This window comes from Schistocerca nitens, chromosome 12 (assembly GCF_023898315.1).
Source record: "Schistocerca nitens isolate TAMUIC-IGC-003100 chromosome 12, iqSchNite1.1, whole genome shotgun sequence".
NCBI classification, from domain to species: Eukaryota; Metazoa; Arthropoda; class Insecta; order Orthoptera; family Acrididae; genus Schistocerca; species Schistocerca nitens.
Genome location: NC_064625.1, coordinates 113264200 through 113288696, shown reverse-complemented (window position 1 = coordinate 113288696; position 24497 = coordinate 113264200).

The following is a 24497-nucleotide window of genomic DNA, read 5'->3' as shown; positions in this document are numbered from 1 at the left end:
TCCTCCAGCTTCCTCTTGTTCCTCCTCCTGTTTACTCTTGCTTGTATTTCTAGACTCTTTACAGCCCTGTCTGCAGCCCGAAGGCGTTCCTCGTCTAAAGCAAGCATCGCTCGTACCATGTTAGAACCTATCTTCATTCCCATATTTCTAAATACCTTGCACCTTACAATGTTGCCATCATTGAAAGTCGCAACAGCATCATACACACCAAAGTGAAGTGTTTCTATTCCAACAAATACAGTCTTGGGGATTCTCGACCATATAACACTATTTACACTTTCATTGGGGTTTTGAGTTTTTCCGTGAATACACTTTTTCAACAGTTCAGGTGCTGCTAAGTCTCTGAAAATAGGTTTTATCACCTCCATTATTGCATGAGGCAGACTATGCTTATGAGTGTACACTTCACCAGTTAGCAATCCTTTGTTATATTTACACCAACGGTCTTCTTCTTTGGGACACAAGCTATGTTGGGGATTTTCATCGACTTTATTGTTTACAGTAATAACACATACCTTTGGCTTTCCAACATTTCTCCTTTTCTTAAAAGCCTTCAGAGGATTTCCTTAACTTTACTTTTACTCATTATTATACTTCAACAAAACAGAGACTCAAGAAACAGAATTAATTACGAATATTTTCGAGATAACGACAGAGTAAATAAACATGAAACAATCGACAATCACACCAGCGATATATATTGAACCATCACAGGTTAGCCACAACACATACTTTATCTCACATCACTAAAATGTACCTGATGAACACGGACGTTAATAATAACACCATTTGACAGCAGTTTAACAGCGCCACAGTGGGTCACGACCATGTAGAACACATTTCAAAAAAAAATTAAAAATAGTTGTAGTCTTCGGAATTGAATAAATTATATATCTATTAAAAGCTAATAGTCTGCAGATTCAGAAAACGCAAAAAAGTAAAAATTGAACTTTTCATGATTTTGAGCCTTTCCGGAGCCCCTTAACTCATCCAGGATTCTTGGTTGAGTCGTGTAGACTTCGCTCTTGAGGTAGCCCCACAAGAAACAATCGCGAACGGATAAATTTGGCGATCTAGCAGGGAATGTTACCGAATCGTGAGATCACACGGTTGCCAAACAATTCTCGCACATATGCCATTGATTGCCGTGCAGTGTGGTCCGATAATCTCATGTGATGAAGCACCACACCGTACTGTGACTTTACTAGCGTGCAAAGGGCGCTCATGAACGTCATTAGAATTTGTGTTCGCCCAGTAATGGTAGTTCTGTTTATTCATATAACCTGTGAGATTAAAATGTGCCTCATCTGACATCCACAAATTGTTTAGAAATTCATTGTCATTGTTTATTTTTGTTCTCATTTGTTGAGAGAATCTTAATCCTAACTAGTAATCGCTGTCCTTCAATTGTTGCACCATCTGTAGTTCGTACGGAAGAAATTTTAAATCAAGATGAATAATTCTGCGAACACTCTCCCGAGTCATTCCGACCACTGCTGCTTGCTTACGAATTGAACGCCTTGGGCTCCGTAAGACAGATTTGGGTACAGCATCAGTGTTCCATGGAGAACGCACACTTCTTGGTCGTCCTGTTGGTTTCTTCTTGAGGGCAGATCGCGTGTTTCGAGGAAACGGCATCATGACGTCCTAAATGATAAAAACGTCGAAATTCCCTCTGTCCCGTTACCAAACTATCATCGGTTTTACAAAACATTTTTATGGCTAACGCACGCTGTTGTCCGTCCCACTGATCCATGATTACTGAAATGGCGGACTGTTTACTCGCTAACTGTCGCGAAACCGCAGTGCTGCCATCTGCCCATGGCTGCCACAACTCATTTCAAACATTCCCGTTATTCTGTGTCACCCTGCACAGCATAGGGTTCCCAGTTCAGGTTGTCGTCAATAAAAACAAGCAAAAATTCAGAATATTGAGTCCGCAGCTCGTGGTTGTGCGGTAGCGTTCTCGCTTCCCACGCCCGGGTTCCCGGGTTCGACTCCCGGCGGGGTCAGGGATTTTCTCTGCCTCGTGATGACTGGGTGTTGTGTGATGTCCTTAGGTTAGTTAGGTTTAAGTAGTTCTAAGTTCTAGGGGACTGATGACCATTGATGTTAAGTCCCATAGTGCTCAGAGCCATTTGAACCATCAGAATATTGTGTTTCACTTTTTACGTTTTCTTCATGAATTATTCGTAATGGTGTGGTCATGCCGTGAAAGTACTGAATTAGATACACTGTGTTTTACCAGAAACCAATAAGAATCCATTTCCGCAGAAGCATTGCACTATAAGTTTGCAGGAACACTTTGTTCACATTTTCCAGCGTTAAACTTCATGGAAATTCTTTCATTGTAAACAAAACCCAGTATTTCAGCTTCATGGATGTACAATGGCAGATCTATGCTATACCTCAAAATACATTTATTTACGTTTTGTCTAATTCTGATTGCTCCAACTACGTGTAATTAATCATGGACAACGTTCGCAGCCGCATGAGAGAGCAAGAAGGTTTCAGTTAATCACGGGCCGGTAGAATTGGCTCCCTCTGCCATTCAGTGTCCCCCCCCCCCCCTCCTGCGACAGGCCGCCCCAGAAAAATATGTACAGGCAGAGAAACGTACCACTTGGCGACCGGACAATTTGGCCGAGTTTCAAGCAGTCACCGCAGATATACGGGTGCCCTGTACCGCTAATTGTTTACAGCTTCCCTGGTCGGAGAGAACTTCTTTTATTCCACTTCACCCTCCGCTATTTCTCCTGCGCCCCTCTACCTGCGCCTGGTTGTCCTTCAAAGAATTATAGCTGCGTAGTTTACAGCCTTCGAGTACATCTAACTGGAACGTAGATGCCTATGGCTTCGAATTGCCATCCTGCGCGATTATCAGGCGTATATCAAACAGAAACATACACTAACAGAAAAAATCGCAACACCATAAAATAATTAATGCAGATTAATGAAATTTCGTGAATACATTTTTCATATTTAAGTAATTACGACGGGCGTTTGAAAAGTCTGTGCAAAAATAATAGCTACTTAGGTGTTTGGGGTAAACCTTTCCCTAACCGTGTCAGACATATACCTGTTAGAAACTCAGGCATCAGTCGCATGTCCTCCTGCACAAGCACTCCCATGGGGAAAGTGTCGCCAGAATACTTTGAGGATATTCCTTTGGCGACACGACGTCGTATGTACTTTCAGCACGACGGTGCTGCTGGACGTTCCGTACGATTAGTGATACAGTAGCCTTCTGCACGCACTGTGAACAACTTTTAACTACCTGTTTTTTTGTCCCGGAAAATTTCAGAATTTCAAAGACTGTAAAGAGTGTGTTCCGAGAGTTATTGTTAAAACTATGAACTTTAAGAGTGCCAAATGAAATGTTGTGTGGCGAGGGCCTCCCGGTGGGTGGATCCGGTCCCTGGTGCAAGTCTGATGAGGTGACGCCACTTCGGCGACTTGTACGTCGATGATGATGATGATGATGATGATGATGATGATGATGATGATGATGAAATGACGATAACGAACACGACACAAATTCCCAGTCCCTGAGTCAAGAAAATCTTCAACCCAGTTGGGAATCGAACCGCGGCCCCCCAGCACGACAAGCCAGCGCGTTGTCCACTCAGCTACAGTGGTGGACAACTTTAGAAATATGGTTTCGTCTTTAGCTGCCCTCTAAGGATAGCACAGTTTCGTAAATTCATAAATTTTACCGAATCTGAAACGGTTGTTTTCCATGGTACCCCTATACCAGTCAACCCATACTTCTGCGAATATTTAGTTTCTGTTGATTAAGTAATCGTGACGTATTAAACTGATGGTTCGTTATTACACCTGTCAGTACCGTAGATATAGATATCTAAACCATTACCATGTAAATTCATAAACTGTTACAAATATATACGAACTGAATTCTGATCATACTTCTACCTCTATTATTGTATCGTCGTTTTCATCTTTTCCTTTAGAATCGTCACCACCACCACCACCACCACCACCACCACCACCACCACCACCACCACCACAGCCATACTGGACCACACATTATACTACAAACAGCCTTTCATTACGCCTTTATTACAATTGTCATTGTTGTCGTTGTAGTCTTCAGTCCGGAGACTGCTTTGATGCAGCTCTCCATGCTGCTCTATCCTGTGCAAGCTGCTTCATCTCCCAGTACCTACTGCAACCTACATCCTTCTGAATCTGCTTCATGTATTCATCTCTTTATCTCCCTCTTCGATTTTTATCCTCCACGCAGCCCTCCAGTACTAAACTGGTGATATCTTGATGCCTCAGAACATGTTCTGCCAACCAATCCCTTCTTCTATTCAACTTGTGCCACAAATTTCTCTTCTCCCCAGTTCTCTCCCATACCTTCTCATTATTTATGTGGTCTACCCATCTAGTGGTTTACCCATCTAGTCCTCCCCTCCATGAACCATGGACTTTGCCGTTGGTGGGGAGGCTTGCGTGCCTCAGCGATACAGATGGCCGTACCGTAGGTGCAACCACAACGGAGGGGTATCTGTTGAGAGGCCAGACAAACATGTGATTCCTGAAGAGGGGCAGCAGCCTTTTCAGTAGTTGCAGGTGCATCAGTCTGGATGATTGACTGATCTGGCCTTGTAACATTAACCAAAACGGCCTTGCTGTGCTGGTACTGCGAACGGCTGAAAGCAAGGGGAAACTACGGCCGTAATTTTTCCAGAGGACATGCAGCTTTACTGTATGATTAAATGATGATGGCGTCCTCTTGGGTAAAATATTCCGGAGGTAAAATAGTCCCCCATTCGGATCTCCGGGCGGGGACTACTCAAGAGAACGTGGTTATCAGGAGAAAGGAAACTTGCGTTCTACGGATCGGAGCGTGGAATGTCAGATTACTTAGATTACTTAATCGGGCAGGTAGGTTAGAAAATTTGAAAAGGGAAATGGATAGGTTAAAGTTAGATAGAGTGGGAATTAGTGAAGTTCGGTGGCAGGAGGAACAAGACTTTTGGTCAGGCGATTACAGGGTTATAAATACAAAATCAAATAGGGGTAATGCAGGAGTAGGTTTAATAATGAATAAAAAAATAGGAGTGCGGGTTAGCTACTACAAACAGCATAGTGAGCGCATTATTGTGGCCAAGATAGACACAAAGCCCATGCCTACTACAGTAGTACAAGTTTATATGCCAACTAGCTCTGCAGATGATGAAGCAATAGATGAAATGTATGACGAGATAAAAGAAATTATTCAGGTAGTGAAGGGAGACGAAAATTTAATAGTCATGGGTGACTGGAATTTGTCGGTAGGAAAAGGGAGAGAAGAAAACATAGTAGGTGAATATGGATTGGGGGGAAGAAATGAAAGAGGAAGCCGCCTTGTAGAATTTTGCGCAGAGCATGACTTAATCATAGCTAACACTTGGTTCAAGAATCATAAAAGAAGGTTGTATACCTGGAAGAATCCTGGAGATACTAAAAGGTATCAGATAGATTATATAATGGTAAGACAGAGATTTAGGAACCAGGTTTTAAATTGTAAGACATTTACAGGGGCAGATGTGGACTCTGACCACAATCTATTGGTTATGAACTGCAGATTGAAACTGAAGAAATTGCAAAAAGGTGGGAATTCAAGGAGGTGGGACCTGCATAAACTGACGAAACCAGAGGTTGTACTAAGTTTCAGGGAGAGCATAAGGGAACAATTGACAGGAATGGGGGAAAGAAATACAGTAGAAGAAGAATGGGTAGCTCTGAGGGATGAAGTAGTGAAGGCAGCAGACGATCAAGTAGGTAAAAAGACGAGGGCTAGTAGAAATCCTTGGGTAACAGAAGAAATGTTGAATTTAATTGATGAAAGGAGAAAATATAAAAATGCACTAAATGAAGCAGGCAAAAAGGAATACAAACGTCTCAAAAATGAGATTGACAGGAAGTGCAAAATGGCTAAGCAGGGATGGCTAGAGGACAAATGTAAGGATGTAGAGGCTTATCTCACTAGGGGTAAGATAGACACTGCCTACAGGAAAATTAAAGAGACCTTTGGAGAGAAGAGAACCACTTGTATGAATATCAAGAGCTCAGATGGCAGCCCAGTTCTAAGCAAAGAAGGGAAAGCAGAAAGGTGGAAGGAGTATATAGAGGGTTTATACAAGGGCGATGTACTTGAGGACAATATTATGGAAATGGAAGAGGATGTAGATGAAGACGAAATGGGAGATACGATACTGCGTGAAGAGTTTGACAGAGCACTGAAAGACATGAGTCGAAACAAGGCCCCGGGAGTAGACAACATTCCATTAGAACTACTGATGGCCTTGGGAGAGCCAGTCATGACAAAACTCTACCATCTGGTGAGCAAGATGTATGAGACTGGCGAAATACCCTCAGACTTCAAGAAGAATATAATAATTCCAATCCCAAAGAAAGCAGGTGTTGACAGATGTGAAAATTAGCGAACTATCAGTTTAATTAGTCATGGCTGCAAAATACTAACGCGAATTCTTTACAGACGAATGGAAAAACTAGTAGAAGCGGACCTCGGGGAAGATCAGTTTGGATTCCGTAGAAATGTTGGAACACGTGAGGCAATACTGACCTTACGACTTATCTTAGAAGAAAGATTAAGAAAAGGCAAACCTACGTTTCTAGCATTTGTAGACTTAGAGAAAGCTTTTGACAATGTTAACTGGAATACTCTCTTTCAAATTCTGAAGGTGGCAGGGGTAAAATGCAGGGAGCGAAAGGCTATTTACAATTTGTACAGAAACCAGGTGGCAGTTATAAGAGTCGAGGGACATGAAAGGGAAGCAGTGGTTGGGAAAGGAGTGAGACAGGGTTGTAGCCTCTCCCCGATGTTATTCAATCTGTATATTGAGCAAGCAGTAAAGGAAACAAAAGAAAAATTTGGAGTAGGTATTAAAATTCATGGAGAAGAAATAAAAACTTTGAGGTTCGCCGATGACATTGTAATTCTGTCAGAGACAGCAAAGGACTTGGAAGAGAAGTTGAACGGAATGGACAGTGTCCTGAAAGGAGGACATAAGATGAACATCAACAAAAGCAATACGAGGATAATGGAATGTAGTCAAATTAAATCGGGTGATGCTGAGGGAATTAGAGTAGGAAATGAGACACTTAAAGTAGTAAAGGAATTTTGCTATTAAGGGAGTAAAATAACTCATGATGGTCGAAGTAGAGAGGATATAAAATGTAGACTGGCAATGGCAAGGAAATCGTTTCTGAAGAAGAGGAAGTTGTTAACATCGAGTATAGATTTAAGTGTCAGGAAGTCGTTTCTGAAAGTATTTGTATGGAATGTAGCCATGTATGGAAGTGAAACATGGACGATAACCAGTTTGTACAAGAAGAGAATAGAAGCTTTCGAAATGTGGTGCTACAGAAGAATGCTGAAGATAAGGTGGGTAGATCACGTAACTAATGAGGAGGTAAAGAATAGGATTGGGGAGAAAAGAAGCTTGTGGCACAACTTGACTAGAAGAAGGGATCGGTTGGTAGGACATGTTTTGAGGCATCAAAGGATCACAAATTTAGCATTGGAGGGCAGCGTGGAGGGTAAAAATCATAGAGGGAGACCAAGAGATGAATACACTAAGCAGATGCAGAAGGATGTAGGTTGCAGTAGGTACTGGGAGATGAAGAAGCTTGCACAGGATAGAGTAGCATGGAGAGCTGCATCAAACCAGTCTCAGGACTGAAGACCACAACAACAACCCATCTAGTCTTCAGCATTCTTCTGTAGCACAACTTTTCGAAAGCTTCTATTCTCTTCTTGTCTAAACTATTTACCGTTCACGTTTCACTTCCATACATGACTACTCTCCACACAAATACTTTCAGAAACGACTTTGACACTTAAATCTACACTCGATGTTATCAAAGTTCTCTTCTTCAGGAACGCTTTCCTTGCCATTGCCAGTCTACATTTTATATCTCCTCTACTTCGACCATGATCAGTTATTTTGCTCCCCAAATAGCAAAACTCATTTACTACTTCAAGCGTCTCATTTCCTAATCTAATTCCCTCAGCATTACCTGATTTAATTCGACTACATTCCATTATCCTCGTTTTGCTTTTGTTGATGTTCATCTTATATCCTCCTTTCAAGACACTATCCATTCCGTTCAGCTGCCCTTCCAGGTCGCTTGTCGTCTCCGACATAATTACAATGTCATTATGTTCCGCATTTATAAAAGTGTAATACTCAAGGCTTCCGCAGACGATCGGATTAGAGGAGGACATCGAAGAATTTCGGAGACGGTCTACTAGATTTGTTACCGGTAGATTCTAACAACACGCAAGTATTACGTAGATGCTTTGGGAACTCAAATGGGAATCACTGGAGCCAAAACGACGGTCTTTGCGAAGAAAATTTGGTGAACTGGAATTTGCCGGCTGACTGCGGAACAATTCTACAGTCGACAACATGCATTTCGCGTAAGAAACGCGAAGACAAGATTAGACCGACCGGGGCCCGTACGTAAGCATATAGACGGTCGCTTCTCCCTTCTTCTGTGTGCGAGTATAACAGAAAATGAAGTGACTGTTATTGGTAGAAAGTAAGTACCCTCCGCCATGCACCGTACGGTGACTTCGGGAGTATGTATACAAATTTGGATGTAGAAAGAAGTAGTCTGATTTAATAAAGGAACTGATATTCTGATCAGAGCAAATAATGAAACAGATAAACAAATAATGGGTGTTTGGTGAAATTTTAAATAAATTAAGAAATAACGTTTCGTGATGTAACGTTGCAATTTTTGTATGAAACCGTCCAGTGACGTATTTCAGAGGATAATATGGAAATTCCTGTGATCGAGTAGACGTTCAGTTATACTGCTCTGTAACTGCAGACCTGCATTAACATAGCTAGCAGCCTACTCTTTGTTTTTTCTGTCTCTCCTATTTAATACGGTGGACGCTTCCGAGAGCTGAAAGCTTACAAGCTGGCTGCGCGAGATAAGATTCCTTCTAAGAGGAAGCCTCCGCCATAAAAATTGTTTTGCCATGGGCGAAGCGTAGCCGAAGGTAAACAAACAAACTGGCATGTGCAGCGTTCCTCGCACCCCAACCCCTCTCTCCAGGCGGGACACGGGACACGGGACACGCTTTTCCATGCCGAAAGAAACACGCAATTCTTCGCAGAAGGCTTTTAGCAAGATACGAGATCTCTAGGCGTGTGTTGCTTCTTTCAGCGCGCGTGAACTCGTTACGAAGCCTCGAAATAACGTTCGCTTTAAACTTTTAAAGTCCAGCTTTCTGATTGGGGCATACTGTCATTTTCTGCAGACCCCGGGTTTTCTCGCTGTATATACGTGCAGAGCAATGAGTAGGCCCTTATCGGAATTATGCCATGTAGTGGAAGACATTTCGGTCTTTCTCTATATCCAAAAAGCCCTATTGGTTCAACACAGAGGAAGTCTACGATAACAGGTTGTAATGTTGATGCATTAATTTTTTGTGAAAGTGGTGCTGATGTTCAAGACCATAAAAGTGGGTTAAAAGCTGTGAGCTATATGAGGAAGTTAACCTTGCATTACTGCGCACCTGTTTCACCAGGTATCCAGTCTAGCTTACCAAATTCCCAACCAGACTAACATTAATTATAATCTTTTAGTACTCGCTGCTCGTGTTGGTCGAGATCCAATGACTGCTAGCAGATTATGGAATCGGTGGGTTCAGGAGCGAAATACGGAACGCAGTGCTGGATCCCAGCGGCCTCGTATCACTAGCAGTCGAGATGACAGCCATCTTATCCGCATGGCTGTAAAGGATCGTGTAGCCACGTCTCGATCCCTGACTTAACAGATGGGGACGTTTGCAAGACAACAACCATGTGGACGAACACTTCGACGACAGAATGAGATTTTCACTCTGTAGCGGAGTGTGCGCTGATATGAAACTTCCTGGCAGATTAAAACTGTGTGCCCGGCCGAGACTCGAACTCGGGACCTTGGCCTTTCGCGGGCAAGCGCTCTACCATCTGAGCTACCGAAGCACGACTCACGCCCGGTACTCACAGCTTTACTTCTGCCAAACTTTACAGAAGCTCGCAAGCTCTTTGATCTGCGCTGCCGTAGCTGTACGATCTGCCAATGATACCCTTACAACGCAAGGCCCCTGGCCGGTGTCTGTGCTGCCCGGACGTCCAGAACCTCGTCTACGGATGTCAGGGTGTTCACGTGACCTCTGACACCGGCGTCATTACACAACCGACGCAACACGTCCAACTTGTGTGGCAGTTCTCCGAAAGCATGATCCCACCACTCGGAAGGCCACAATATGATTACTTTCAAACTCGCCCAGCTGGCTGTAGGAACCACGAGTGCGCCTCCATAACATGGTTGCCTGGTGGCTATGCCACTACGCTGTTATCGAAAGATCTTAAAACCACTATCAGTACATCTAATATCCCCCCAAGTAGCACACGCCGTCGTCGGATGATAATCTATGTCGTCCTTCGAAGGGTACAATTTTTTTCCGGCCGTGTATTTCAGAGGCTTAACTACCTCCCTATCGCAAAGAGCATAAACCTTCAGCCTTAAGGGAAGACGACGGTGAAAGTTCTCATTCGAAAGTTGCCATGAACCCCGGTGGGCCTCAAAATGAATGCTAGCAGGTCACATCGAATATGACAAACAAAGAATCCCTGAAAACCTCGAACGTCTCCTGACCAACGTGAATTCCATGTAAAAGACTGTTTTAATGAAGACGGCCAGTACCATGAGAGGATTTTAGAAACTGACAGCAACGAGATTCGGGTGTCAACCACAGTCAAACATGGGAAAACCTGGAGATAACCAGACAAGGATGATTTAGCTGAGTACAACCTAAGTAAAATTGTGTGGATTTTGAACCCGCTTATTCATATAGAAGAGCACCGAACTCCTACAGACGGCCGCTGTGGCCGAGCGGTTCTAGGCACTACAGTCTGGAACCGCCCGACCGCTACAGTCGCAGGTTCGAATCCTGCCTCGGGCATCGATGTATGTGATGTCCTTAGGTTAGTTAGGTTTAAGTAGTTCTAAGTTCTAGGGGACTGATGACCACAGCAGTTGAGTCCCATAGTGGTCAGAGCCATTTGAACCATTTTTTTTAACTCCTACGTACGTGGCTGATTTAGAATATCGATTTAATTCTACATCAACTGCCATAGGTACCTTAATAATGAACAGAATTTATACACACGTAAGTTCATACTGTCGTTTATACATTTAAACTGAATTTATCTTTCTTCAAGTATTATTTTTTCACGATAAATTTATTTTTTGCATAATTTATTCTGTTCTGAAGACCTTATCCCAACTTCTGCTCAATTAAAATGCTTCTCGTTACAAATTGCGGGGTTCTGTCTAAGCATCTCGTTCCATATCAGTTTACGCCATCTCATCCCTATAGTTATGGCTACAATTTAATATGGGTCAGACTCAAAATGTGCACAGTGAAAATACATGAACAAATACAAACATAGAGCGACATCAAATCACAATGCCATGGCAAGAGTAGGTTACTAGCTCAGGGTTAGATTTAGTGAAACAAATATACTGAAACTGACTGACTTCAGAGTAAACCAAAAGATGATACATGAACAGGTCGTAGGAAGGATAATGATATGAAAAGTGTGTAGGAGGCATACCAGATTGTATTAACATAGGATATTGAACATATAAGTAGTAGAGTAGTATGAATCGTGACATGGAGAGCACCACAGAAGTGCAGAACAACTTGGATTGCCAGATAATTGAACTTGGACACCAGGTTTGCCAGTAGAGCTCGCTATTTCAGGAACAGTGTTAAGTGAAGAACTAAGAAATATACAGCAGCCCGCTATACAATGCTTCTGTACAAGAATTGTACGCAAGTTCAGGCTAATTAAACTTGCACTAAAGGATTTATGTATCATTCTTCACACACACACACACACACACACACACAATATGCTAACAGAACAAAAAGCAATATTAACACATGGTGCAATAGTAAATAGCACCACAGTGTTGAACCAACAAGCAGTAGAAGTTCAGATGACAAGCAGTAGAAGTTCACATGAACTTCTAACTAGGAAGCAGCAGCAGACACACTACGAACCTCTGCACTCGCCTTAGTGTACTCTGCCGCCGAGTACTGTGCACCAGCGTGGTAACCAGCCAGCATGTAAAGAAGGTGGACACCCAGCTCAACGCTGCTATGACAACCGTAACTGGATGCATAAAGACTACCCCACTATATTGGCTTCCAACTCTTAGTCATATAGCTCCACCTTCCTTGCGAAGAAAGGAAGCTCTGATGAAGGAATACACAAAATAATGAATAACCCCTACGTCCTATCCATGAAGAAGTCCCAACTTTGGAAAGAACACGACTCCGCTCCAGAAATCCCTCTTTAAGACTGGCCCAACAACTGTCAGCTGCCAACTTCAGCATGGATACTAAATAGCACGAGAGCTGGAGTGATAGTGCCTCCCCTGACAACCGTGAACTTATCTGTCCATCAGATAAACCTAAGGGCTTTGAACTTCCACGACAGCTATGGAAAAGCCTAAACAGAATCCGAACAGGACATGGACTATGTGCACACAATCTACACAATTGAGGAAAGCTTCCCAGCCCTAGTTGTGACTGTGGGGCACCTAATCAAACAATACAGCACATCGTCCAGGACTGTGAATTAAGAGCCTACAAGGGTAGTCGGGCTGACTTCTTCAACGCCACACCACCCTCTCTCGAATGGATCGCCAATTTGGACGTCAGAATCTGAAGACTTGTGTAACGCAAAAATCTGCTGTGATGTTACTTTTTATTGTGTTTATGTATTACATTTTATCTGAATATGTATCCTTCACTTATGTATTTTATAGTGTATTTTATCATATAATTTCATAATGTAATAAGTGTAAACCATGTGTGTAGTGCCATACACTAAATATAAATACAAATATGTCTAACGTTGTACTGGAAAAGAACAATTTGTTGACTGGTGGATCAAGTGATACTTTCCAATTCAATGCCAGTTTAAATTATACGGTACTCACATGGCAAATAACAGTGACAAAGTTAAGTAAGTAAATCTTTTATTCATTTATGTAAAAAAAGGAACTAAAAATCATGTGCCATCTCACCAAGCAATCAAAGAACCCACACTTATGGCCAGATGAAAGTAATTTCACTGTTCACAACATATGTATGTATAGAAATGGTGACAGATAGGTATTCTAACATGGATCAGCCAAAGAAAAGATTTTCATTTAATATAAATTCTATTAACGTTAATTAGTCAAAATAACTACACAAAAGAACTGCAGTACATTTTGTATCATGATGGTACTCAGGCTAGTGGCTATAATACCAACACTGCAACTTCCTGTAAGATGAAAAGTCCAACGCAGAACGCCCCCCCAGCATAAAGACAGTTATTTACTACAGAGGCCTGTCAAAAAAAAAAAAAAATGGCACCAGTAGAGCGGAATTAATGTTCTCTGGGCCCTGTGGAACGCCCGACGTGACAGCATTACGAGCGGACACTACATCACGCAAATTTTATTCCTCAAACACTGCAGATATGGCAGTCAACAATGACAATAACGCTGCCAGCGCGCACACAACAATCGCCGGATCGCAGTTCGCCGTATCTGCCACGGGCGGCGCGCCGACTGCCGGCGGAAGATAACATCTCTGGCGCGTGAAGTCACGGGGCCGGGTGCGCGCTTTCCCACAATGGCGGGCGCTGATAACGGAGGGCACAGTGCTGCCAACTGTCCCGTCGCGACAGGGTCGGGAAAGGGCGGCGTGGAGGGGGTTGGTGGGGAGCAGCGCTGCCCCGGAACCTCAGTTTCTGATATTGCGCGACAGCGGAGACAATGGGTTTCGACCGCGCCGCAGATACAAGCCGATTGTACTGCTCCAATAACCGAAGCGAAGCGCGATCGTGTCTATTTCTGTAATGTTCGGTCGGCGCTCTCACCCGATACCGCTGCTGTTCGGCGTGAACTCTAGATTCTGGACACAGCAGTGCCCCTATTTCCAGGATTTCCATAATGTACATATGCAATCTGGTCTTATTGTTATACCGCTCCATGTGATATCAAAGTTCTTGTGCATTCTGTGCGAAGGCATAGGACCATAAGCTGTTGCTATTGTGTGCATTGCGAGGGTGCAAATTTCTTGCATTCGTATGCTTTCCCATTTCTGCACTGAATGCATTAATGTAAACGTGGGACAACTTTGTAAAGCTGTATCCTTCATTTGGTCATTCTTTTATAGTGCACACTCGACTATCTAGGCAAGAAAGACAAAAACTGAATGATATACTGTATGCTACATTTAAATATCCATGCAACATTTATCAAAATACAAAAATGTTTGAAACATCAAACAAGGATTTTTAACACAAATTCAAAATTAAATATATATTTCTTATGCCAAGTACTTAATGAGAAACTTTACTGAAGTTTGTCTTCAATTATATATAAAACGATGCAAGTAAACGTAAATACAAAAACGAAATTATTGATTTAAACTAATGTAATTAATGCAATTTGTAGATGAGGATTAAGTTTTAAAATACACGTGTGTACTGTATACTACTATGGACATATCAGGTTTTATTTCGAATGGTCAAAATTCTTTTTTCAGACATGATACACATATCAGTATTTATTAGTGAAACATAGCACATGACTGATTAACTGGTTTTTCTTTCCTTCTGTATTATTGTGAAAAACAAGCTTTTTAAGCTTGTGGTTTGAATGCGATATCTATACATATGACAAAATGTGTGTGTGTGTGTGTGTGTGTGTGTGTGTGTGTGTGTGTGCGTGTGTGTGTGCGCGCGCGTGCGAGCCCGTGTTCATCATGTCGTGCTAAACCACTGGACCGATTTCAACAAAATTTTGTGCACATACCCCTCAGTCATCCTCAATGAACCATGGACCTTGCCGTTGGTGGGGAAGCTTGCGTGCCTCAGCGATACAGATAGCCGTACCGTAGGTACAACCACAATGGAGGGGTATCTGTTGAGAGGCCAGACAAACGTGTGGTTCCTGAAGAGGGGCAGCAGCCTTTTCAGTAGTTGCAAGGGCAACAGTCTGGATGATTGACTGATCTGGCCTTGTAACAATAACCAAAACGCCCTTGCTGTGCTGGTACTGCGAACGGCTGCAAGCAAGGGGAAACTACGGCCGTAATTTTTCCCGAGAGCATGCAGCTTTACTGTATGATTAAATGATGATGGCGTCCTCTTGGGTAAAATATTCTGGAGGTAAAATAGTCCCCCATTCGGATCTCCGGGCGGGGACTACTCAAGAGGATGTCGTTACCAGGAGAAAGAAAACTGGCGTTCTACGGATCGGAGCGTGGAATGGCAGATCCCTTAATCGGGCAGGTAGGTTAGAAAATTTGAAAAGGGAAATGGATAGGTTAAAGTTAGATAGAGTGGGAATTAGTGAAGTTCGGTGGCAGGAGGAACAAGACTTCTGGTCAGGTGCCTACAGTGTTATAAACACACAGTCAAACAGGGGTAATGCAGGAGTAGGTTTAATAATGAATAGGAAAATAGGAATGCAGGTAAGCTACTACAAACAGCATAGTGAACGCATTATTGTGGCCAATATAGATACGTAGCCCACACCTACTACAGTAGTACAAGTTTATATGACAACTAGCTCTGCAGATGACGAAGAAATTGAAGAAATGTATGATGAAATAAAAGAAACTATTCAGATAGTGAAGGGAGACGAAAATTTAGTAGTCATAGGTGACTGGAATTCGAGTGTAGGAAAAGGGAGAGAAGGAAACGTAGTAGGTGAATATGGATTGGGGGGAAGAAATGAAAGAGGAAGCCGCCTGGTAGAATTTTGCACAGAGCACAACTTAATCAAAGCTAACACTTGGTTTAAGAATCATGATAGAAGGTTGTATACATGGAAGAACCCTGGAGATACTAAAAGGTATCAGATAGATTATATAATGGTAAGACAGAGATTTAGGAACCAGGTTTTAAATTGTAAGACATTTCCAGGAGCAGATGTGGACTCTGACCACAATCTATTGGTTATGACCTGTAGATTAAAACTGAAGAAACTGCAAAAAGGTGGGAATTTAAGGAGATGGGACCTGGATAAAATGAAAGAACCAGAGGTTGTACAGAGTTTCAGAACATAAGGGAACAATTGACAGGAATGGGGGAAAGAAATACAGTAGAAGAAGAATGGGTAGCTTTGATGGATGAAGTAGTGAAGGCAGCAGAGGATCAAGTAGGTAAAAAGATGATGGTTAGTAGAAATCCTTGGGTAACAGAAGAAATATTGAATTTCATTGATGAAAGGAGAAAATATAAAAATGCACTAAATGAAGCAGGCAAAAAGGAATACAAACGTCTCAAAAATGAGATCGACAGGAAGTGCAAAATGGCTAAGCAGGGATGGCTAGAGGACAAATGTAAGGATGTAGAGGCTTATCTCACTAGGGGTAAGATAGATACTGCCTACAGGAAAATTAAAGAGACCTTTGGAGATAAGAGAACCACTTGTATGAATATCAAGAGCTCAGATGGAAACCAAGTTCTAAGCAAAGAAGAGAAAGCAGAAAGGTGGAAGGAATATATACAGGGTCTATGCAAGGGCGATGTACTTGAGGACAATATTATGGAAATGGAAGAGGATGTAGATGAAGATGAAATGGGAGATACGATACTGCGTGAAGAGTTTGACAGATCACTGAAAGACCTGAGTCGAAACAAGGCCCCCGGAGTAGACAACATTCCATCGGAACTACTGACGACCTTGGGTGAGCCAGTCCTGACAAAACTCTACCATCTGGTGAGCAAGATGTATGAAACAGGCGAAATACCCTCAGACTTCAAGAAGAATATAATAATTCCAATCCCAAAGAAAGTAGGTGTTGACAGATGTGAGAATTACCGAACTATCAGTTTAATAAGCCACAGCTGCAAAATACTAACACGAATTCTTTACAGACGAATGGAAAAACTAGTAGAAGCTGACCTCGGGGAAAATCAGTTTGGATTCCGTAGAAATACTGGAACACGTGAGGCAATACTGACCTTACGACTTATCTTAGGAGAAAGATTAAGGAAAGGCAAACCTAGGTTTCTAGCATTTGTAGACTTAGAGAAAGCTTTTGACATTGTTGACTGGAATACTCTCTTTCAAATTCTAAAGGTGGCAGGGGTAAAATACAGGGAGCGAAAGGCTATTTACAATTTGTACAGAAACCAGATGGCAGTTATAAGAGTCGAGGGACATGGAAGGGAAGCAGCAGTTGGGAAGGGAGTAAGACAGGGTTGTAGCCTCTCCCCGATGTTATTCAATCTGTATATTGAGCAAGCAGTAAAGGAAACGAAAGAAAAATTCGGAGTAGGTATTAAAATCCATGGAGAAGAAATAAAAACCTTCAGGTTCGCCGATGACATTGTAATTCTGTCAGAGACAGCAAAGGACTTGGAAGAGCAGTTGAACGGAATCGATGGTGTCTTGAAGGGAGGATATAAGATGAACATCAACAAAAGCAAAACGAGGATAATGGAATGTAGTCGAATTAAGTCGGGTGATGCTGAGGGAATTAGATTAGGAAATGAGACACTTAAAGTAGTAAAGGAGTTTTGCTTTTTGGGGAGCAAACTAACTGATGATGGTGGAAGTAGAGAGGGTATAAAATGTAGACTGGCAATGGCAAGGAAAGCGTTTTTGAAGAAGAGAAATTTGTTAACATGGAGTATAGATTTAAGTGTCAGGAAGTCATTTCTGAAAGTATTTGTATGGAGTGTAGCCATGTATGGAAGTGAAACATGGACGGTAAATAGTTTGGACAAGACGAAAATAGAAGCTTTCGAAATGTGGTGCTACAGAAGAATGCTGAAGATTAGTTGGGTAGATCACATAACTAATGAGGAGTTACTGAATAGGATTGGGGAGAAGAGGAGTTTGTTTCACAACTTGACCAGAAGAAGGGATCGGTTGGTAGGACATGTTCTGAGGCATCAAGGTATCACCAATTTAGTATTTGAGGGCAGCGTGGAGGGTAAAAATCGTAGGGGGAGACCAAGATATGAATACACTAAACAGATTCAGATGGATGTACGTTGCATTAGGTACTGGGAGATGAAGAAGCTTGCACAGGATAGAGTAGCATGGAGAGCTGCATCAAACCAGTCTCAGGACTGAAGACCACAACAACAACAACCCCTTAGTGTTAAGCGACAATCGCTGTTGGGCAAGAACTACTTCCACATCATAGTTCAGGACTTATGACGACATGAACAATTAGATACGTGAAGAAGTGCCGCAGCATGCACGGCGTTTAAGTTTCTTAGTTTTGTGTGCTAAGTATATTCGCGATGAACTTCGCAGACAGTATGCGCCTAAATGCACCCTTAACTTACATGACGGTACCGCAAGCAGTTTAGGAGATAAGATTTCACGAACTCTAAAATGAGAGTAAAACTGCCGCATCATACATGACTGTTAAATGTATGATTTCTTTGATACTAACAATATTCACATGATATTTCGCAGACAATATCCACGTATGACGGTGAAAGTACGTACACAAGTTTATCATTGTACGACATACAGTTCAGCAGATATGACGGCATAGACATTTAGTTGCTGAAAAATACTGCACATCATGCATACTGTTTTAATACGCTTATTCTTTACTAATAAGACAGAGGAATTTGTGGCGACAACTTAACCAGAAGAAGGGATCGGTTGGTAGGTCATGTTGTGAACAATCAAGGGGTCACTTGTTCAGTACTGGAGGTAGGCGTGGAGGAGAAAAATCGTAGAGGGAGAGCAAGAGATGACTACGCTAAGCAGATTCAGAATGATGTGGGTTGCAGTAGTTACTCGGAGATGAAGAGGCTTGCACAGGATAGAGTAGCATGGAGAGCTGCATCAGACCAGTCTCAGGACTGAAGACCACAACAAGAAGACACTCCCACTAACGAGTGACTCGGATTTCTTTGTCACCTGGCAGCGCTTTGAACAGTTTTCAACTATGAAGCGTAAATGGCTGAAGACGAAAACAGGTAGCCGTCTATAGAACTATGAAGAGGCGTTGCGATACAGACGTTTACAAAATTGGGTTGTTTACATCTGAACCAAATGCGCCCAGCGTACAGAAACTGACTGGAAAAATCTTACACCGAGCCTACTGCAGGAGTACGTGTAATGTTTTGTTTCTACTAGAAAATTGGCAGCCGGCCGGTGCGGCCGTGCGGTTCTAGGTGCTTCAGTCTGGAACCGCGTGACCGCTACGGTCGCAGGTTCGATTCCTGCCTCGGGCATGGATGTGTGTGATGTCCTTAGGTTAGTTAGGTTTAACCAGTTCTAATTTCTAGGGGACTGATGACCACAGATGTTACGTCCCATAGTGCTGATAGCCATTTGAACCATTTTTCAAAATTGGCAAAATGATTACCCAGGCAATGCCACGTTTGTCAGCTAGTAGTTTTAATAAATTACCTGACCGTTCATCCATTGATTTACTGTTGATGCAGCATAATGGCTAAGTTTTTCGTAGTTTTTATTTTCATACTTTGGCCCACCTACAGTTTGGAATACAAATGCCTAGTAATCGATCTCGTAAGGTATGAAAGTTACTTTTATTCCCAACCTGAGTTACATCACCCTTCCTTCTGTCCTAATATTCAGTTAAGGCGAAAGTCAAGTGAGGCAATTGTGTATGAATCCTGAGGAACACACTCAAGAGGAAGACTTGACCTTCCCCTTAATAGTGTGTTCGTCCATATTTGTATCGAAGTAAAGAAGCCATACTGCGGAAAATAGATTCGAAAATTCTTTGTAAACGTAGACTTCCGCGGCCATTGTCACAGTCAATAAAATTCTTTTTGGTTTGATGCCACATTGTCATCTGTAAAATTCCGACGTTTCGGCGACTGCTGCAAGGCGCCTTCCTCAGGGTGTATTGATAACTCAATTTGTAATACACCCTGAGGAAGTCGACTTGCAACAGACGCCGGAATGTCGGAATTTTACAGATGACAATGCGGCCTCAGACTCAGAAGAATTTTATTGACTCTAAAATTCTGTTACGTTTCCAAGAGTATGAGGTATCAGGTCATGCAATTCCCGGAAACTACAGGCCGGCGGTTTGTAGACACGTAGCTGACCCATCGGCTTCAGACCAGGCGAATTTAGTGGCCGAGAGCTAACGAAATTTCACTGTCATGATACTCAGACCGCAGCAGCACGATTCTGCTCCTGTGACATGGGCAGTTGTTCTGCTGGAAGACGCCATAGAGGTAGGAGAAGCACGAAAGGACTGCATCTGATCCGCAGTAACGCTCACGTAGTCCAAAATTGTCCTGGTGCCTTAGATTGCCACCACAAATCTCATCGACGCCCAGGTGAAAGTTTGCCACAACACTGGCCCGCGGCTGTGGTGCGCTGCTGGTTTTAAGAAGGCTTCTACCAAAACAGTGCCTGATCTGGACACTACCATAGAACCGGTGCACTTAGAAACGTGATTCAGCGGACTAGACGACACGTTTCGATTTATCCAAAATCCAATCTCTGTGATCCTGTGCCAAGTGCATTCGTGATTCGTAATTTCGTTGGATCAACATCGGAATATGTAGGGATCGCTGCGGAGTCTTACGTTCAACAATGTGCCCTGAAGGTATTTGTTCCTAAATGTTTGTTCAAAAAATGGCTCTGAGCACTATGGGACTCAACTGCTGTGGTCATTAGTCCCCTAGAACTTAGAACTACTTAAACCTAACTAACCTAAGGACATCACAAACATCCATGCCCGAGGCAGGATTCGAACCTGCGACCGTAGCAGTCGCACGGTTCCGGACTGCGCGCCGAGAACCGCAAGACCACCGCGGCCGGCCCTAAATGTTTGTACCTGTGCCAGCATTTTACTCTGGCGCCAGATATGCCACTCACAACAACATGCCGCCAACTCGTGATTTTACGGCCATTACACCACCAGATGGTTCAAGAGGCTCTGAGCACTAAGGGACTTAACATCTGAGGTCATAAGTCCCCTAGAACTTAGAGCTACGTAAACATCACACACATCCATGCCCGAGGCAGGATCGAACCTGCGACCGTAGCCGTCGCGCCGTTCCAGACTGTAGCGCCTAGAACCACTCGGCCACACCTGCCGGCACACCACTAGATGCTCGCGTTAGTAGCACGCTCGCAGCCGACCAGTTTCGCTGTATGTGAAATGCACGTTCGTGGGCACCCTATCACATTAGTCTGACCTTTGCCAAAGCCGCTCATGACAGTGGAATTTCCCATTTGGGGCCCGCAGCTTCGCTAGAAACATTCCCCATTCGCCCCTCCTATGTTTAAGTGCCTAAAACTAAACTCCGCACTAACTGGACATGATGGGCCAAAGGTACTGACCGGTCGCCGTGTCACCCTCAGCCCACAGGCGTCACTGGATGCAGATATGGAGGGGCATGTTGTCAGGACACCCCTCTCCCAGCCGTATGTAAGTTTACGAGACCGGAACCGCTACTTCCCAATCAAGTAGCTCCTCAGTTTGTTTCAAAAGAGCTGCGTGCACCCCGCTTGCCAACAGCGCTCGGCAGAAAGGGTGGTCACCCATCCAAGTGCTATCCCAGGCCGACAGTGCTTAACTTCGGTGATCTGACGGGAGCCGGTATTGCCATTGCGTTGGAATTTGTTCAAGTGTAGCATAGTTATAATTAGTACTGGGAGATGAAGAAGCTTGCACAGGATAGAGTAGCATGGAGAGCTGCATGAAACCAGTCTCAGGACTGAAGACCACAACAACAACAATTGTAATTAAAGTGACGGTGTCGTGAGTGCTGCAGTGCAGGTCGTAGATATCGCGGGATGCTGAACAGGTATATTCGTTAACTGATGTGTGCGCTGAAAAAATTAATATTTCACTATTTTGCTACCAGATGAAAATATGGCGCGGTACAGTCAGAATGTTAAATGCTTCCCGTTTGGGCGTCAGTATGCTGTTTGTGGCTTGTTGATGTTCGTTGATTTGTTTTGTGAAGTGACTGTTGGTGTAAAGGGTTAAGAAGGTTGAAGTTTTCGATACAAAACGCTATGGTTATTGAGAAGAATGACAGTGCACTGCTGGTAAAGTTGTTTTATCAGAACGGCAGCAACTTCGGTGCTGCAATGCAGGAGTATGGCCAACAGAAAGAGCCGCAAAGATTACCCCTTGTCGACAAATGGGCTAATGAATATGATAAAGAAATTTGAACAAGCAGCTGAATTAGAATGGCGCAGCACGGAGAGGGAGGCGGCCAATTCCCCTAAAAGTCATTGATGAAGTTGCTGTAGCTATAGATGATAGTGCAGCACATGCCTCAAATTCTGCAGTCCGCAGCTCGGTCTCTCGGGTTCGATTCCCGGCGGGGTCAGGGATTTTCATCTGCCTCGAGATGACTGGGTTTAGTATTGTCCTCATCATTTCTTCATCACTCATGAAAGTGGCGAGTTCGGACTGAGCAAAGGTTTGGAATTTGTACAGGCGCAGATAACCGCGTAGTTGAGCGCCCCAAAAAAAACAATCATCATCAAATTCTGCAGTCAGTACTCGAGCAGTGTCACGGGAACACTCTCTCCCTGGTCAAAAATTCATAAGATTCTGTGCCGCATTTTACACTTGTATTCATACAAGATTCAGAATATGCACCAAATTAAGCTCGAAGGCTCTTAACGAAGTGACTACATCCTCAGTCTTTTTCCATGCTTGGAAATGGATCCCGAGGAGGCTCGAGGGCTGTGTCCGTAATGTGTAAGTAGGCTGTTTAGGTTTTTTTATTGGTAACGCCACCTCTATATGAAAATCACTGGCTGTGCTGTGTGCAGTCTCTGATTTTGTTCCATTTGTTGCATTAATTGCAATAATAATGTATTAGTGTCTGGAATCTGTTTCTCTATGCTTTTTGGCAGTGCATTTTCACCGGCAACATTCACATTTTGACAAGCAGAAAATGTGTCTTGACGCATTTGAGAAAACGGTAAGGACCCAAAACCTAAGTCTACAGTATTTGCAATATCGTGTTCTGTCATTTCGGATTCCTGAGGCGAGCTGTTGCCGACCGATCGATCGATAATGCTTCCTTGTTCACTACCTGTTTCACTGTCTACACCATTATTTGCCACCCGCTCCATTTCCCTATGCACAATTACCAAATTACTACTTTGATTATTAGTTAATTCATTACACGGTGGCGCTAACACACTGCTTTCGTCTTCGCTGTCATTTCTCAATTTACTTTGGAGCCTAGTGTTACGTTTTTCACACGCCATTATTGTCACAATATTTCACACGACAACACAGAAAAACACAATTTGAAGAGCAAAAATAGGGGAACACATTAACATAGCACTGAAAATAATATCTAGTTAATTGCAAGCGCAGCTGGGAAATACTTGCTGCATGCCACAACTGTTTTACTGTACAACAATGAAAAACTACAACTACAAAGGAAATTCTCTCTATAATTACGCGCTAGTAATAAACAAAAGCTACACTAATTACACAAACTACAAGAAAAAAATCAGAAGATTCCAGTGAGGTATCCTCGGCTAAGGGTCGACGTATGAAACGTCCCCTTTTGAACAATTTATACCTGACTGTGCTTAAACTGACACACAGTATTTTTAGCGCAACGCAATCTGACTTTCAAAATTCCCAACAAAATAATGGCCCTGACTAACATTAAACTATACCTTTCACAAATCACTTACCTCACAAAAATCTTCGCTACTCAAGCTACTGCAATACAGCGAGCGCCACTACTGCCAGCTAAATAAAAGATTCAAACTACAGAAGGCACTAACTACTGATAGGGATAGTTAGCAAATGAAAGATATTAATAGAGAACAAACAATGTATTTACCTTAATAGTCATAATATATATAGCAGTTCATGACAAATTACAAAACTCCGCCATCTCTCTCCCCATATCCACCACTGCTGGCGGCTTACCTCCAACTGCGCAACGCTACGCGCTGTTCACAGCCAGCTGCCTAACACTACAATGGTTGAGTATTACAACAATGCAAAGCAGCCACAGACTGCACACAGCACAGCCAGTGATTTTCATACAGAGGTGGCGTTACCAATAAAAAAACCTAAACAGCCTACTTACAAATGCTCCAAGCTTTCTCAATAGGGGAGAGATCCGGCCACCTTGCAGGCCAAGATAGAGTTTGGCAAGCACGAAGACAGGAAGTAGCAACTCTCGCCGTGCGTGGGCGGACAATATCTTGCTGAAATGTAAGCCAAGGATGGCTTGGATGACGAGCAGCACAACGGGGCGTAGAATATCGACACACCACTGTGTTGTGAGGGAGCCTTGGGCGACAACCATAGTGCTCTTGTTATGAAAACAAATGGTATCCAAAACCATCACTCCTGGCGGTTGGGCCATATGGAGGGCGACAGTCAGGTTTGTATCCAGCCGTTGTCCAGGGCGTCCCTAGACACA